The sequence below is a fragment of the Phyllostomus hastatus genome, unplaced genomic scaffold (assembly GCF_019186645.2).
Source record: "Phyllostomus hastatus isolate PE091 unplaced genomic scaffold, TTU_PhHast_1.1 phas_scaffold_93, whole genome shotgun sequence".
NCBI lineage: Eukaryota > Metazoa > Chordata > Mammalia > Chiroptera > Phyllostomidae > Phyllostomus > Phyllostomus hastatus.
Window position 1 is genome coordinate 28,273,967 of NW_025334042.1, and position 17,114 is coordinate 28,291,080.

The 17,114-nt window shown below is 37.7% G+C and overlaps 1 protein-coding gene across 3 annotated transcripts in view; it reads right to left on the reverse strand.

Annotated features, from left to right (window-relative positions):
• The window catches only part of PDZRN4 (PDZ domain containing ring finger 4), a 319,315-nt gene that overhangs the window by 56,178 nt on the left and 246,023 nt on the right, over positions 1-17,114 (reverse strand). The window lies entirely within an intron of this gene.

Genomic DNA, 17,114 nt, shown 5'->3' on the forward strand with positions numbered 1-17,114 from the left:
CGTTTTAATTTATACCAATTGATGACACTCCAAGGCAGCCCTGAACATAGCAGAGAAAGAGGTGATGTTTGCCTTTGCCCTCCATCACTGCTTCTCAGCAGGGCCAACTATTGGCATTTGGGAGAGGAAAATTACTTTTTTGTGTGTGAGACTCGCTCACACCTGCTTATTAAGGGCCAGTGATGTTACCAGCCTTCGTGGCACCCCAAATATCACACACTTTTCTGAACACCCTCTTGAGGGGCAGTACAGGCTCCCCTCAATAGTTGTCAACTTATTTCCCTAAAATGGGTCCTGGTAACACTGTCTCTTAGTGGGAGTTATATTTTAATGAAGGGCTATGGAATCCTGAAATAGCTTCACAATTCTCACCCCAAATGAATCAATACTATTGGCTTTTGCATATAGTAAAAGATACTTGAGAGCACAACACTGTATTTAAAACCCCTGAAATTGTACCATTTCTAGACAACTAAGACACCCGCCTCTTGGTGAGGCTCTGTTAACAGCAATGCACCAGGAAATCCTTAGAGGTCCCTGGAAAGAAGCAAAGGGAGTTGCTGAGTGGTAATCATAGAGCAATTGCTGACAATCAAATGAACACATTCTCTCTCCCTGAATAGACAAAGAATATGTGTGCTTGGAGTGAGTGTGGGGCCTTTTGGGGTAAATGACACAGTGCTAGGTAGAAATTGTCAGGTCATGTAGAGACAGGCTTAATGACCTAGAGGAGCTAATTTACTCAATGGGCCCTGAAAGAGTTAATGTGCCTTCAAAAATAGAGCAATTAAGTTTCCTCACCAGCAAAATATATCCCAGTACAGTTTTTGAATCACTAGTAAGAAAATTCAGTTGGAGATCTGAATGGGTACCTGCTAATGTGCCCACGCTCACCAATCTGTGTACATTCACTCTCTGATTCTTTTCTCCGTGGACTAAGCTTGGAAACTGATCACCAAATTTTCAGTGGCACAACCTTGGAATGTCTTGGTGACTCTGGGCATCGGCGAGTATGTAAACATAGGACACAGTCATCCATTCCCTGAGCTATTGTCAATGACAAATACTCCAGGCTGAGGACGTGTAGGCAGCTGATGACAAGAGAAGTTTTAGATGGAAAAGTGCAACCTAAAAGCTGGCTTCTCCTATTTAGTGTCATTCTCTGTGTTTTGTGCTGTGATCAGTATTTATAAACTGCAGGGTTGTGGAACCCGATCTAGTGGTAGGGAAGATTGCTGTCAGTGGGACAGAAAAATTGCCCTTTTGTCCTCAAGTTTCCCATTTCACAGTGTCCCTTCTATTTAGGGAATAGTGACCCAGGCAAAGTATCATACCCTCCCCTTCCCTATGTGAGGAGAACTCTTGGCCATTTCATCACCTATTTAAAAACTACTGAAACTATGCCAATAGGCTATCTTTTCCTATAAGCTTTGCATTGAGAGTAATCCCTAACAGTGGCAGAATCAAAGAAGACAGTATCCTTTTTAAAAAACTTCAAGCAACATCTGAGGGTGAAGGGAAAAATAAATCCTGGCCAGAGTTTCTTCCAGTCACACATGAAATCCCACTAATGCATGAATTATATTCCATTAAGTAGTGAAAAGACAAAAGCCATTCCATTTCCTCTTGAAGGTGGCTGGGTACCTTGCCTATGTGTTAACCTTGTCTTGGTATTCCTTCATTTCTTATTTGTTTTAGTGATCTTTAAAGCAAGAATAATTTTTAAAAAGCAAGTTCCTTATGGATAATGATCTTTATTTTATGTTCCTACGAGCTTAGTAGGATGATTTTTGCAAAATCCAGAAATGTATAAAATTTCTGCAGAAACATAAAAATTACTGAAGTGTTTTAGGCTGTGAGATCATTAGTTCTTATTGTAATGGTTAGTACAATACATACAGACCACATTAGTGTTCACACTGCAAGATCAACAGCTATTGATTCTAAGACCTGTACATTCACTCATTTACAATCGTGGCATTTATATGCAAATTTTATTTTTGGTTTTAAGGACAATCAAATACCATCTTAAAGAAGGACAGTCAATGTAATCGCAAATATCTTATTTTTTTCCATTTGGAATGCTCTTTTCTTCCAGTTATCATGCAGCTGACCTCTATTTTCATAAGTTATTTGATATTTCTCAAAGTAAAGAAGTCTGTGACCTTTAAAGGCTCTGCCCCATCACGTGATTCCTTAGAAAATGTAAGCACTGATGATACAAAACACTCTTTTTTTTCTTTCACTTCACTTGAAGCTCATCAACATACTGTTAGCCTATCAAAAGGTTGCCATTTTATAAATTATGCCTTTTACAACCGAAAAAAGAACAGCTGGCAGTGGCATTACCCGATTCTCATCAGTTACAGCTAGGGAGAAGAGTAACATTGGAAGAATGTCTAAAGTTTTAACTCTGTAGGAAAATTGTGTAGTAAATTAACAAGTAAATTAATAGCAAAACTTCATTTTTCTCCAAATGGTGAGATCCTAAACCAACAACAAGGTATTTGATATTTCGTGGAGCTATGTATTTCTTTTCCATCATATTTTCTTGCTCCCTCCTTCCTTTGTGTCTCCCTCTTCCTTACTCCCTCCTTGCTCCCTCGTCTCAGTCTTAACCATGGTTTTGCATGGACGACATATAACTTTTATGTGCTTTGTGAAATGAGACAGGAGACGGAGAAGCCGTCTATTAAAGGTGTATCATTTAATACAGGCAGTTAACGGTGTAGATACAAACTCTCCTAGGTGCCCAGTTAAAGAAATGGAAGCTCTTTTGCTAGAAAAGTCCAGGGAAAGTTAACTTTTAGGAGGAAAAGCTGGAGGAAGAGGGTTGGGAGCAAAATTGATGAGAAGAGAGGAAAGGTAATTAGAAGGTTAAAAAGAAATACCCATGTATTATGGGGCTTGAGTTTGAGGTTTATATGTAGAAGGGTTTCAAGAAGGTTGGGAATGTGATTTAAGCACAGCATAGAGAAAGAGCTTTTCTAAAGTGGCTGTTGAATGGAATGGGTGAAAGGTTAGAGTGTCACAATCAACATGAGTAGTATATGAGATATACGCTCTATTACTATAACATCTGGCATTTTGCTAACTGTGGCCAAAGCTGATTTGGTTCTAATGCTACCAGACAAGAGTATATAACCGAGAAGACTCAGGGGATAGAGGCCTGATAAGAGGCTGGCAGTCCCCTAGTGGGATGACTGGAGTCTGAGATGGTGATTATGCCACCTGACCTGAGATAAATAACAAACCAGGAGTGTTGTGCATAAAGAAGTTGTCAGAATTGGCAGCAGCATAAATGAGGGAAGGAAGATACCAATGATAGAAACTCTGGGATAAATAGAGGCATGCGGTTGTTCTCATACAAAAGTATAAGTGAGATTGAAACCAACTGGAAAGACAGTGCTATCACCACATTGTAAGGTATGCAAATGTTGAGTCATTCCACTGTACACCTAAAACTAATATTGTATACCAGCTATATCTAAATAAAAATATATATATAATAAAAAATAGTTGCATGAATCATGTCAATCTTGGAGCAGTTATAAGACATGATTAAGACTACATTTATTAAAACACTTGTCATAAACTGACAAACAGATGGTTGGTGAATAAAAAAAATTGATCATGGGAAACCATTTTCTGTGAAGGTCCTCCTCTCACCCCTGCACTTACCAACTCAGTTAAGCTGAAAAAATAGACACATTTTGCAGATATGAAAAAATAAGTATCTTCTAAAAAGTTACTATTTTCCTTTATATTGATACAGATAAGTGGATAGGAGAAAACTGGGCACTTCTTGGCAATCAATGCAAAAGAAGGGTGAGTACATTTGTTGTAGCAGATGGACTAATTAATCCATAAGCAACTTCTGAATGTTAAGCAAAGAATATAGCTTTTCTTATGTAAAGCATATCACAGCAATGTTTGATGAAGCTTCTGTTTAATGAACAATCCACCCTTTTGGATAAATTGCAAAATCTGGGCCACTTGTCAACAACCTCCCCAGAGTGACTGGTGGCCTCAGCTTGAATACGAGCTGTTCTACTTGGATTATTCCTCCAAAAGCAAGACATGCAAAATAATTTTCTTGAGCATCAGAAAACAAACAGGCTTTCTTTTCTCTTTGAAGTGCAAATAAGTGCATTAATAACCAAGTCACCCTAGTGAGCTGCCATTTCTAGAGTCAGCTGTTTGGGAATGATGAGGATTTCCAAATCTTTGTGCCTCTAATGAAAAATAATGGGCTCCTAAGCATCTGTGCCTTTCGTGGGAGAATATCTGTAAGAATACTCAACAGAAGAAGTAGAGGACACCAAGGATTAGGTACAATTGATATAGCACAACTTCAAGTTGCAAATAAGTAGAAAGCATATGAATGTTGTTTTTTAATGATTGCAAAATTTACACATTCATTCATTTATTCATTTTCAGTTTTACTGAGGTACAGTTTTTTAAAGTGTGTGGCTCATGGTGATTTGATATATGTATCTATTGTAACAGAAATCCCACTCTCTAGTTAATTAACACTTTCATTCCTCACATATTTGTCTTTTGAGGGGGGGGCATTTAAGTTCTACTCTCTTAGCAAATTTCAGTGATATAATACAGTGTTATTGGTTACAGTCAGCATGTTTTACATTACATCCTCAGACCTGAGTATAGTTATTCTGGTTGGGCATGACAGTTTACAAGCTTACCCACCCTTACACATAACTGTGGAATTAATTTAGATTAAAGTCCCTTGCGAATGCTGGTCAAATTTCCTACAATATTTGATAAGTAGGGAGGTGTTGTCAAAATATGGCATAGTAATATTTTACAGAAGGAGAAAACCATTTAAATTGCTACTAAAATGTTTGGTACAAAAGGAATAAAAAACTAATTGAACCCTGTGTTTATTAAAACACTTGTCACATACAACCTTTAAATCAATTTTAAGGAATTTCAGCATATTTTCCTAAACATTGATATGTCTGATTCTATGTGAACATCTGCTATCTAGATTGAGCACAGCAGAGTGTAAAAAATATTTCAAGTAAAAAATACCTCACAGAATAGGAATTGTGCAAAACTCTATGAAGAACTCCTAATTAGAGATTGACTCAAATTAATTTTGATCTTGGAGAATGTTTTCAGTCAACAAACCATCACTGGTGGTTAGTGATCATTATGCACATTTAGAAAGTGAGAACATAAGAAATCTTAGAAAATGTTAGATTGAATTAAGCCAAAAGTCTGTGTAGTCTAGTGTTCTGCTTTTACAGTGCTATTACTAAATGTTTAGAAGAAATATGGTGAATATCCCATGTGATATGGCAAGCAGACTTATTCAGAAGTAATCCTGGGCTCCTTCTGGCTTGTCTGGACAGGGAGGGACCTGGAGCTTCACTTCCCTGGTGTGTGTGTGTGGTGGGGTGGGGGTGTTGTAGCTTCCCTTGGACTCTAGATTCCCCAGCTGCAGGGCAGCTAGTTTCCCAGACAAACAGAAATAACTGACTTCTCATCCAGACAGCCTGAACCTCCAGTAATCTGTTTCCTTACGGACAATGTTTTTGTAAGAAGAGAGCAACGGCAGCAGAATGGGCTTCCTTCCCCAGGAATGGAGACCCACGGTGTGTGCAACAGTTTCAGGCCCCGCCCCCCCCTCCCCCGCCATGACTGTTGCTGACTCCTGTTTTGTCAATAAAGATTGTTCCCTAACCTGTAACTTGCAACCTTGTGGGATTTACTTTTATTAACCATGTGTGACATAACACACATTTGCAACTTAAATAATTGAATATATTAAAAATGCTTATATATACGACAGTAATGAATAGAAGACTCCCAGTAACCCAATGAGATGTTTAGACAGCTTATTATTCCATTTAGTTAATTAATGGGGACACTGAGGTCATCACAGTAGGACAGTAAGCTGCTTCCTCCTCTCTTTCACAGGACACTTTGATGGTGTAGGATTCCCAAAAGCAAGTAAGACTTATCTGCACCATTTCTCATTAAGGTGTTACAGAACCATTATTTGTGAATTTATCAAAACTGCTCTTGCACAAATTTATAATTTTGGTTATAGGAAATCTTGGGGATGCATCTTTCATGATTGCTTCTTTCCCTATTATCTTTTCTTTTTCTTATTTTTCGTATTTCGTCCTCTCTATTCTTTGTTTCTTTTCTTCTTTCCACTGCCACACTTCTCTTCTGATCTTTCCCACTGAGAATTTAACAAATTTGAGAAGTGTTTATCTATATAAATTATTTCTGCAGTTAAGGAACAGGTTATGATATGTTTTGATTCTTATTGAGGAAATAAAATATTCACAATGTAGTTTCATTGACCTCTTTGTATATAAATGTATTTCCTCTCACCTTGAAGTTTCTCCTCTTTGGCACATAATAAGCTGGTGGCTGCCAGCTTGTCCCCAGATCTACAGTTCACTCTTCACCCCCCCAGCTCTGTGCCGGGGGGATGCTGCCCGCTGAGTGCTGTGTCACCAGGTTCCCTACTTCGTGTCTTTTGTTTGGTTGGCCAATGGCAAGAGAGCTAGTATGCTAGTATTCTGTGCCTCTGCCTCCTCCGCTCCCCCCTGGCTTTCAGGATGCCAGCTCTTACTAGGTTCACACCCCTCTTTCATCTGTCCCTTTTTGGACTATGGGTAGCAAGTATGTCTCTTTCTGTTGTTATGCCCTACGTTCTTCCCTTAACCCTGCTCACACCTGAGTTGTTCTGTCATTCAACCGTCTTTGACTGCCCTGAGGGTGCCTTCCATTTCCTTCAGGGACCCTGCCTGGTACAGCTAGTTATGAAACTCCTTTGATTTAAACAACAAAAATATGAAGGTTACCATCTTTACAAACTCACTTTACTATAAAAATTAGTTGCATCAAAAATAGAATTTCCAGTTTCTCGAATTTAACAAAAGTCACACATTTTTAAGGGAGAACTAAAAAATAACTTTTATTGAGACCATATAGCAAATTTAATGTGTTCAGATATTTATGTGTACAGTTCTTTTGTAGAGTATCTCTCAACTTGCCACTCTCTAGTGTTTCCTCTTGATTAGGTTCAGGTTATGTTTTTGTGGCAGGAATGCTGAGAAGTGGTATTGTGTCCTAAGAGAAAACTAGTTCTGTAGATTTGCTCATTACTGGTGATGTTAACCTTTATGATGAAAGAGGTAGAGAGAGAGAGAGAGAGAGGAAATGAGAGAATGAGAATGAATAAATCTTGTGGAATGTAAATAAATGGTATTTGAGAATTCTTTGTAGTATTTCTGCAACCTTTGATAAGTCTGCAATTGTCAAAGTAAAATGTTTCAAATTATTGTTATGTTGGTTATTAATTAAGAACAGATTTGTGTTGTAACCATTTGAGTTAATAATAACAGAGAATTGACAGATATAGAGCTTCTTCAGAGAGTGTTTCTGTATTTGCATACCTCTAGAGAAACAAATTTCTACTCTGCACTGATGTCTTTTTTTGCATGTGTGAGAGCCCACACACACACATCCCTACAGCAAAAAACACAGAGATTGGTATCACCAACTTTATCATTGTCATAACAATTCATCTTCTGAATATCACCTGATATCCTGTTCTCCTCCAAGCTGAGCTATTTAAAAAGATAGATGGCTGCCTTCTGGCTAATTGTGGGAGTCCTTTCATTACTATAAAAAGACTTTTTATATCTCAAGTGACTCTATAAGCAGTGAATAATGACTTGAAGTCTTTGGAGAGTCCACTGATGAAATGGTAGGATAACAACCACTTACTGACCTTTTACTTCCTAAGATAATACTAAGCTGATGTAACTGATTATTAATAAACTTATCTATTGAGTTTTGACATATCAGATCCAAGTATGTTAAACTTAATGATAAATTCTCAGGAAGATGAAATTTTTAGGGCAAACACTGTTAAAATAAGTGCAAATTGTTTCACTGGAAAGAAACTTCACTGTAATTAAGCAGCCCATATTTTCTTTAAAAAATTACTGAAAACAGCACTAGTAACTGAGGACTTGGACAGAACTATTTATCTCTCACATCCACTGAATGAAAAGAAATGTGCTCTTAGCACCTGGACAAGATCTCATGGTCCCATTTTTGTTACACAAGCCTGTGTGAATATCAAGAATGTAACCTAGAATCCTAGCCACACTAGCATAGTGCCAGAGAAGTGCTAAAATAACTATTTGTGCATGGAAAGAATAAAAGTGTTCTATGTAGTTACTAATAAGAGACCGAGAGAGAGTGAATTATTTGTAACAGGGCATCTGTCCTGACAACATCTTGAATGCTAAGGACATCTTCACCAGAGGCTGGCTGTACCCCATCTGTAAGCGATCTCATGCTTCACTGTTTAAATACTTCTGTGCGAAAGACATTAAGTGATAGGAAACTGTTTTGTTCAGTGCTGCAGTTTCAGGGCCCCAAATGTTCACATACTTGACAATAAATGTTAAATAAATTTAATATGTTTCTTTATCAAGATCCACATTAAAATAAATGCGACTGGACTTTTCATTACAGTCACTGGTGTTTACACGCCAACTGTGTTCCTTTCACTGCCCAGCTCTATTCGGTAACCCAGTCACCCATATTATTCCTTTTACCTAAAAAAATTGTATAAATGATTTGAGTGGCAAGCAAAGGCATCAGGTGCTCTGCTTGTAAGCCCTTCCCCCACAATCATTCACTATTTTAGTATAAAAGAACATGAATATTGGAATCATCTAGAACTGGGGTCTCAATACAGTTCTCAGTATAAGCCGTGTGACTGTAAGTAAGTGATTTAAACCCTCCAAGCCTCAGTTTCTTCATCAGGAAAAGACGATCACACCCGTTCACAGAGTTGCGGGTTGTGTCTCATAAATAATACAACTAAGGCAGCTGGCAGAGTTCTGTGATGATTTTACCCATGTCTGTTTCCTTCCCTCCCTGCCTCTCCTGAGGAACTCTCAGAGACAGAGATTAGACAATTCTCTGGGGATACAAGTTAATACCTGTCCTTATAGTGCTGGTAGTGACAATGACAATAGCAGCCAGTGCTGAGTGAGCTTCCACAAAATGCCAGAAGCTGAGCAAAGTCTTGACTTATATTACCTCAGTCACAATCGTGTAAGGTGAGGATTTTATCCCCATTTGAAAGGAGGAGGCTGAGGATCAGAAGGTGAAGTAGGTTGGGCAGGGAAAGGCACCTGCTCTCAGAACCCTCTAGGCCATAAGGGTGTCTAACCTTTCAGCGTCTCTGGGCCACAGCAGAAAAAGAGTTGTTTTGGGCCACACATTAAATACAATGTGATATGTTACAACAAAAAAATCTCATAATGTTTTAAGTAAACTTGTGATTTTGTGTTGGGCCACATTCATAGCCATCCTGAGCCTCATGCAGCCCTCGGGCCCCTGTTTGGATGCCCCTCTGAAAAAAACAACATATGCACCTACAATTGCAAGCCAACTTGTAAACAGCTGAAATAAAGATACTAACAGAGTTCTGTGGAAGCATAAAAAGAATATTGTCTGGGACTATTGCTATTTGAATCCAGGATATGACATTTTGGATAGGTCTAAAAAGATGAAGAGTTTCATAAGTGGTAGAGATGGGAGAAAGGAAAGGAATCCCAAGTAAAGTCTTAAAAGAGCAAGCTCCTGAGAACCAGTGAGAGATCGGTGTGACAGAGGATGGAGGGATCTGGCCAAGCGCTGGGAGAAGAGGCTGGAAAGGAGGCTTTGATCCAGGTTCTGATGTTCTCAGAGGGCCATGGCAAAGTATTTGCTTTACACAACACCTTTCATCTGAAAAAGAGCATGATTTCATTTATGTTTTGGGAAGATAACTCTGAAGGCTGTGGGGAGAAGTACTTGAATGGAAGCAGGAAAACCATTTAGGAATTTTCTAGGGAAAAAATGATCAGGGCCTGGATTGAGACAGAGGCAGCATGCTGGTGCAGCTGGAAGCGGATGGAGAGGGGTGTAGGTGGTGTTTTGATGCTCTCATTCACGTGGATCCCAGTGGGATCTGTCAGATTGGCATGTTTTCTACAACAGCCTAACCTCAGTTCCATTTCAATTAATTCAATATATACTATGCAGAAAGACATGCTGTAGCAGATGAAGTTTAAGTATAAAGTATGAAGACGTAAAGGCATTCTAAGTATATGTTGCCCATCCCCTGTAGACTTACATTTTCAGTGATGATTTTAGAAATCAAAAACTATTACTTCTCTCAATGTTCAGACACTCTGTCTTTCTGGTTAGCACTTACCTAACCGAGGAGCATTTGTCTCACCATAAAAACACACACACTCTCTCTCTCTTTTCCTCTCCTTTCTCTCACTCGACCCTTTTCTCTTTCTCTCTCTCTCTCACACACACACACAACACACACACTCACATACATACAAACACTTTTATACTTTCTATGGCCTTCCACCTGAGTCATTTATAGCTTTGTGTGGTATATAAACTTAGAAAGGCATTTTACCCAAGTGAACATGTAGTTTTAGAACATAAGGATTAACACAAGAAAATAGAACTTGCATAATATTGAACTCTCTCATTCAATACTGGTATCTCTATCCTAGTGCCTTGAAGATGAAAGGTATTTCACACCAGTTTGAAAGGACAGAACAGCTGTCATGCCCTAGGAGACATGGAGGGTTAAATCACTTTAACAATTGATTCTGCCATTTGAATCCATTCTGACACTTGCTGAGCTCAGTGGATGACATGAAACTGTGGTAAAAAGGCCAAGCCCTGAATTATTCCCAAGCTTTCACACCCGCAATTAAAACCACCTGAATTTGTGCCCATAACCTTCCCAATACCATGCTTCCAACTTCCTCAAATTCATGGATTTTGAAGAATTTTTTTGTTCTATATTTATAAAAATAGAGATTGCTACCTAACTGAAAAGATAAAGTTAATGCATTTAAAATAGCTACTGATACTACTTTATCCAAGATAGTTGAAATCTGCCCAGTAATTTCATTGACTTGATTGTCTCTAAGTGCATGAAATGCATAATAACGACTAATAAATTTTGTCGAGTGCTTACTAGGTGCCACATGCTCTACCCAGTACTATCTGCTACTAGAGGTGCAGAAATTATTATCATACTCATCCTACAGATAAAGAAACTACATCTTAACAGTTTAGCAACTTGTTCAAGATCACACAACTGCTATATGAAAGAAAAAACAAGATCTTTCTACAAATTCTTATTAATTTGTTTTTTAAACATCAATATGCATTTCAGCATAGAAACTCTAAAAATGAAATTGGCTGGAATTTCATTGTTTTATTTTCTTTTATTAATTTTTTTATAAAATTACAATTAAGTAGTGAATCAATTGTGGGCATTTATGAGTATGAATAAGTGTCGTAACTTGTGCACCCTGGACAAGAATATTCAGAGTTGAAAAACCAAAAAATGTTCCTGTAAGATGAGTAAGTTAGACAAGAACTTGGCAGTTCTAAAATATGTTTTTAAAAAGTAGGCATAAGTATGAATAAGCTCTTTTTTTAGTACAACCCCTGAAGTTACTTAAAACTTTGGTAAAGAAACCCCCCACCACGCGTGCCCCATTATTTTCTACAAGCGAATCAGACAAAGCTCAGAGGAGGAGGTAACTCAAAGACCTGCCAATTTGTTATTGAAATTTTACCTTAAGATTCCCAGGGCCAGGCCCAGCCTCGCCCACATGTAGCCTAATAGTGCTGCTGCTGGGACGAGACGGAAGTTCCTAAGGGGAAAAGACCACCTGGCTTTTTTCATGCTTTTACTTGAGTGGACACAGTCACAATGAGGGGTTCAGACAAAAAGAACTCCCCCCAAACAGCAGTTGGACTATGTGGAGAGCTGGAACCCACTCAAGGCTCCGGGTTTACCTGAGTGAGTGCATGTAAGAGTAGATACCCATAATCGGGGACTCTGTCTAAAAACTGTTTTACATGCCTCTATGTTTCTGTCAGGAAGCAAATAAGACAGAGCAACAGAGCTAGTGTGACTCCACAGATGGAGTCATCATATTCTTAATTAAATTTGCTACAAACATTTTTCTATATGAATACTATTAATTGTGCTTCATCTTGTTTGAAAGAATGGAGGAGAGGGGCAAATTTTTATAAATTTAGTTCCTTTAAACAATTACCATCTGTACGCTTTTGAAATAGTTTTCAGCAGAGAAAATCATCGTGCCAAGGCCCAGTAAAAGCTCTGCATTGTTCCATGTCTGCACAGATTACCTTGCATCTTCGATGATTTTATGTACATTTAATCACTAAAGATTAATTACATGGCATACGGAAATCACTGAAACACTGAAGAGATAACTTCACTTTAAGTGCACATGCAGCTAACTTGTGGCTTTTTAAAAACAATTTTTAATTAAAACTACTAGAAGAATCATTGGGCTGAAAATATTAGGAGCTCTGGGATGGATGAGCTTAGCATAGCTAATTAATTGTATATTTAATCACAGCAGCCTTTGGCTGTAATTAATAATCTATTTTCCTTTGGTAATAAATATTGTAGCTCTGTAAAATAGAATTTATAATTTCCAGAATGCCATATGCACAGAAAAATGGGACAAAAATCAAGCATTTCCACACCAGCTTTTGAGCCGAGTTTCATTTTGGTTATTTAGACAGGATGTTTTCTATATCTTTCATTTGTTTTAAATGTCATCTCACAGTGGCAGCTTACAAATAGCTACCCCAGAGTGACTTAGACATTTCAAAGGTGTAAAGAATAATTCGAAAGGTGTGACTAGCAGAATGCTAAATGCAGTCTGATTTTCCTTGCACCATAAAAATCTTGCAGAGAACTTCAGGTAGCTCTATTTTAATATGAATGTGAAGGTGGTGAGATTCTGCACTCAAGGGTTCCTTCCGTTCGTTTCCTTTTGAATGGCAGAGTGAGACTCAGAGATTTCCACCACCTGCAACCTGGCAAATGCTCAAACCACACAGCCAAGTTTAAACACTCTCTTTCTTATGATATAGCTTTCCCTCTAAGTGCCAAATACACACATACACACACACCCCTTCCTGTTCTTGAAGAATTCATGCTAAGCATAGCACTTAATTCTTAAATGCACCTAAGCATTTAATTCTTAGGATCCTGTCATTAATTTTTGGGAGAAAAAGTCTACTTTGGGAGGTTGTTGTATGCTTTTCGCATGATCTGAGATAATTTTCTTGCAAGATAGATTTAAATTGTAAGAGTTTTTCATATGAAGGTGATAATATATTAATCTTAGAGGATAGGTGTTTGCTATATAGTAAAGACATTTTAATATGAGAAATTTAATTAAATATCAGTTTGCCATTAGCATTTTACATTTTAAAGATTTTTATGGTAATGTGTAGGAGTTACAAGTTGCTGAATAAATAAATCTCTACTTTAAAAAATCTTTTAAGATCATGGGGAACACATTTTTGTATGCATCTGACACAGTTGCATGATACACTAATCAATTCATAGATTAAATTCTACTTTTCTAGGGGTTATGTGGTCTTCATATGAATATGTATGAAAAAACAGATATCAATTAGGTTACTAAAATTATATCAAGTAAAAATATTTTTAGTCCATATTAAGCATTAATAAATGTCTAGGGATAAGACAAAGAACAGAATAAAATATGGTGGTAAAAATTTGCAAGTTTCCTGAAGGTCACCATTAATATCACATGACCAAAAGTAGCTCTTATCAAATACATGACGATGTCTTCAGGGCTTAATCAGTTTATAATATAACATGCATTTCCAATGAGAACAGAAGTATTAAAGACAATTGTTTAAAAATTGCAATAGTCTTTTCTGTCTGGAACAGTGCATAGTTAACAGCTCCTGGCACAGGCTCTCCCAGTGTCCCCCTGAAATGACCTGTGAAAGCAGAGGGGAAGGGAAAAACGTGTGCCTGCCCAGTGAGAGGCTTGTTCCAAATTTCACAGAACTTTTCACTTACCGACTGAACCAAAATAACAATGTAGACAACTTTCTCGGAGAAGTCATGATATTGGGATAACATGGGCAAGTGCAGTGTATGTGAGTGTGTCTGTGTGAGTATGTGTGAGTGAGCATGGGTGTATATGTGAGTGTGTATATGTGAGTGTGTACGAGAGCATGTGAGTGTGCAAGTGTGAGGGCATGTGAGTGTGTGTATGTGTGTGAATGTGTGAACATGTGTGTGGATGACTTAACAGTTACCCACTGGATACGCAGGTAAGTGAAGCGGCAGATATGCTTTCAGTCCGTGGGAAGCCTGGCAGTACCCCTGCTCTCCCTGAAATACTAGTGCTGCTCACAGTACAGAAGCCTACTCTGCCCTGTCCTGTTGGAACCCTCAGAAGATTATTTTAGTATGTCGGACCTGAGGGTATGCACTGCTGGGGCTGGGAAGATGGATTTTGAGAGGTTAGATGCTGCCAATAGATAGGTGGTGGCAATTTCTTGAAATGTATAAGGAGATTTGCATAGCACAAGTTCAAAGCAGGAGATCTTAGAAGTGAGACAATTCCTAAGATGGGACAGTCTCCAGACTCAGGTGAACTATGAGATGATGCTACAATGGGGGTTTAACTTCTTCCTTGGACTATGAGATGCCATATTTACATTTATTCTTCATTTTAACTGTGTTCTTCACTAGTGATTTTCTTTAGTTTTCTGGAAAACTTCTTATCATGAGAAAGGAATATTTGGAAAAGAAAAAGAGGAAAGAGTGAGAGCAAGAGAGTGAGAGTGTCAGAGAGAGGGAGAGAGAGAGAGAGGGGGAGAGAGAGAGGGGGGGAGAGAGAGAGGGGGAGAGAGAGAGAGAGAGAGAGAGAGAGAGAGAGAGAGAGAGAGAGAGAGAGAGAGAGAGGGACATGCCTGAGCCACTTAGCTCTCATTTAATTTCATTACTGTATGCGACATCCTTCTAGACAAGAAAGAATTGCACGCACAGAGAAAGTACTGTTTGGAGAGTCTAGGTTGCTTAAATAGTACAGGAAAAGGTATTAATGTACAATTATAATGCACAAAGGCAAAATAAAGAAAAAATGTGTGAATGTTTAGTGCTAAGTTTGGTTCCTAGCTGTGCCCTGTAGCAGTTGACTGATGGTTACTTTCATTTATTGAATTTGGACATCTTCCCCTCTGCATAGGGGATAATAATGTTGACCTCTAAAAGTTGTTATGATGAAGTTATGAGAAAATACAGAAAAGGTAACCAATATGTTAAACAGAATAGAAATTTAACAAACATGGAAATTATTTATACTATTTTGTTATGTATGTGGCATTCAAAAGGGTTCCCTATGTGTTTATCAAGGGTTCTCAGTGTTTATCAATGAGTGATAATTATGCCTTGTTTGGAAATGTTGAGAAAGCACAGTAGTGATATCTTTGGAGTTGTACAAATTTGAAAAAGTAAAATGTTATATGCAAAAGGAGCATTGGATTTGTGGTAAGGGGACTTGGATCCCAATTCTAGACCACTGGTTCCAATGTAGACCTGGAAACTTAACTCAGTTCTGGAAACCTTGGTTCATAACAAGTTTCAAATACATGTGAAGTCATTACAGATAAGGAGAGTTAAATCTTGTGTAATCTATGTAGCAATTTATACATTAATTGCTTCATCAACATTTATCTCACTGCTCACAGGATATTAAAGTATTATCCATATCTTAAATAAGAGGTAAATATTGGTTTAAGTGACTTTTACAAAGGTTGCACAAGTGGTAAGGCTGGGATTAAAAGCCTTGACTAGCTCTCAGCATTCTTGTTATCCCACCACAAGACACTTTCCAACCTGTTACCTGGATTATTTAATTAACCATTGTACAGGATACAGGAAATGGTTGTTAATTTAAATCCAAATATGTTCTCAGAAAAAAATGCTTATCAAAAAAGCAAAAATAACGAGAAGACAGAATTTATTATTGCTTTTCAAGTTCTCATACATATATTTGAGTTAACTAAAAACCAGTGCTCATAACCATTGGCTAAACTTGGCCCTTGTGAAATATTTGGTTTGGTACCTTTTATAAAGCTAAAGATTATGGGTAATTGGTGTCACCATAAAATTTTTACAAATGCCCTAGACTTACCAAATGACAGCTTCACAAAATAAGAGTTAACACTGAAGAGGAAGAACCAAAAACCTCAGTAAAATATCCAAAATTTATAAAGTCTAAGTCTTTCAAAAGAAATGAAATAACATAAATTTAGTTTAGAGAATGGTGAGTTGGCTCACTCTCATTACTTAAATTGGACACTGTGTGTAAATTGCTGAGATTCCAAACACGGAGGTAAGTTCTATCCACATCTCCTGCTCTATTACCCCCACAATTACTCTAATACAGGGTGCACCCAGGGGAGTGGCTGGTGGGAATGGCTTTCTGAGTGACTGAAATGCTGAATACCACAATATCTTTTAGGTTAGGCTTTCTCAACAGCAGCAGCATTGGCATTTTAGGCAGGATCATTCTTTGTTGTGGAAGACCACAATGTGCTTTGAGAATGTTTAGCTGCTTCCCTGCCCTCCACCCATTTGATGCTAGTAGCTTCCTCTATAAAATGCACACACACCATCACCACCATTTGGGAAAACCAAAAATGTCTCTGGACATGGCCAAATATCTCCTAGAGTGTGAGGTCACACCCACTCAGAACCACTGTTTTAGGCTGCATTTTTTAAATGGTTGATTTTTAAAACTTAAATATAGCTGACATACACTATTATATTAGTTTCAGGTATACAACACAGCGATTCAACATTTATATGTCTTATTATGTGATCACCACAATAAGTCTAGTAACCATCTGCCATCATGTAAAGTTACTATGATATCGTTGACTATATTCCCTGTGCTGTGCATTACATTCCTGTGAGTTAAGAGTTACAAACTTCTAGCTACAAAACAAGTCATAGGCTTAATTTTAATGACATTTTATTTCATTGAAATTGAAGAGTGGTGTTCTAATAGATACCTGGATTTATTATAAGAGAATTAGATCAATGAATACCATAGAAGTTGAAGAAACAAAATTAATTTCTGTTTCATAGATTATTTTTAAATTACTATACTTCTATATCATCATATTTTAAGGGAAAACTG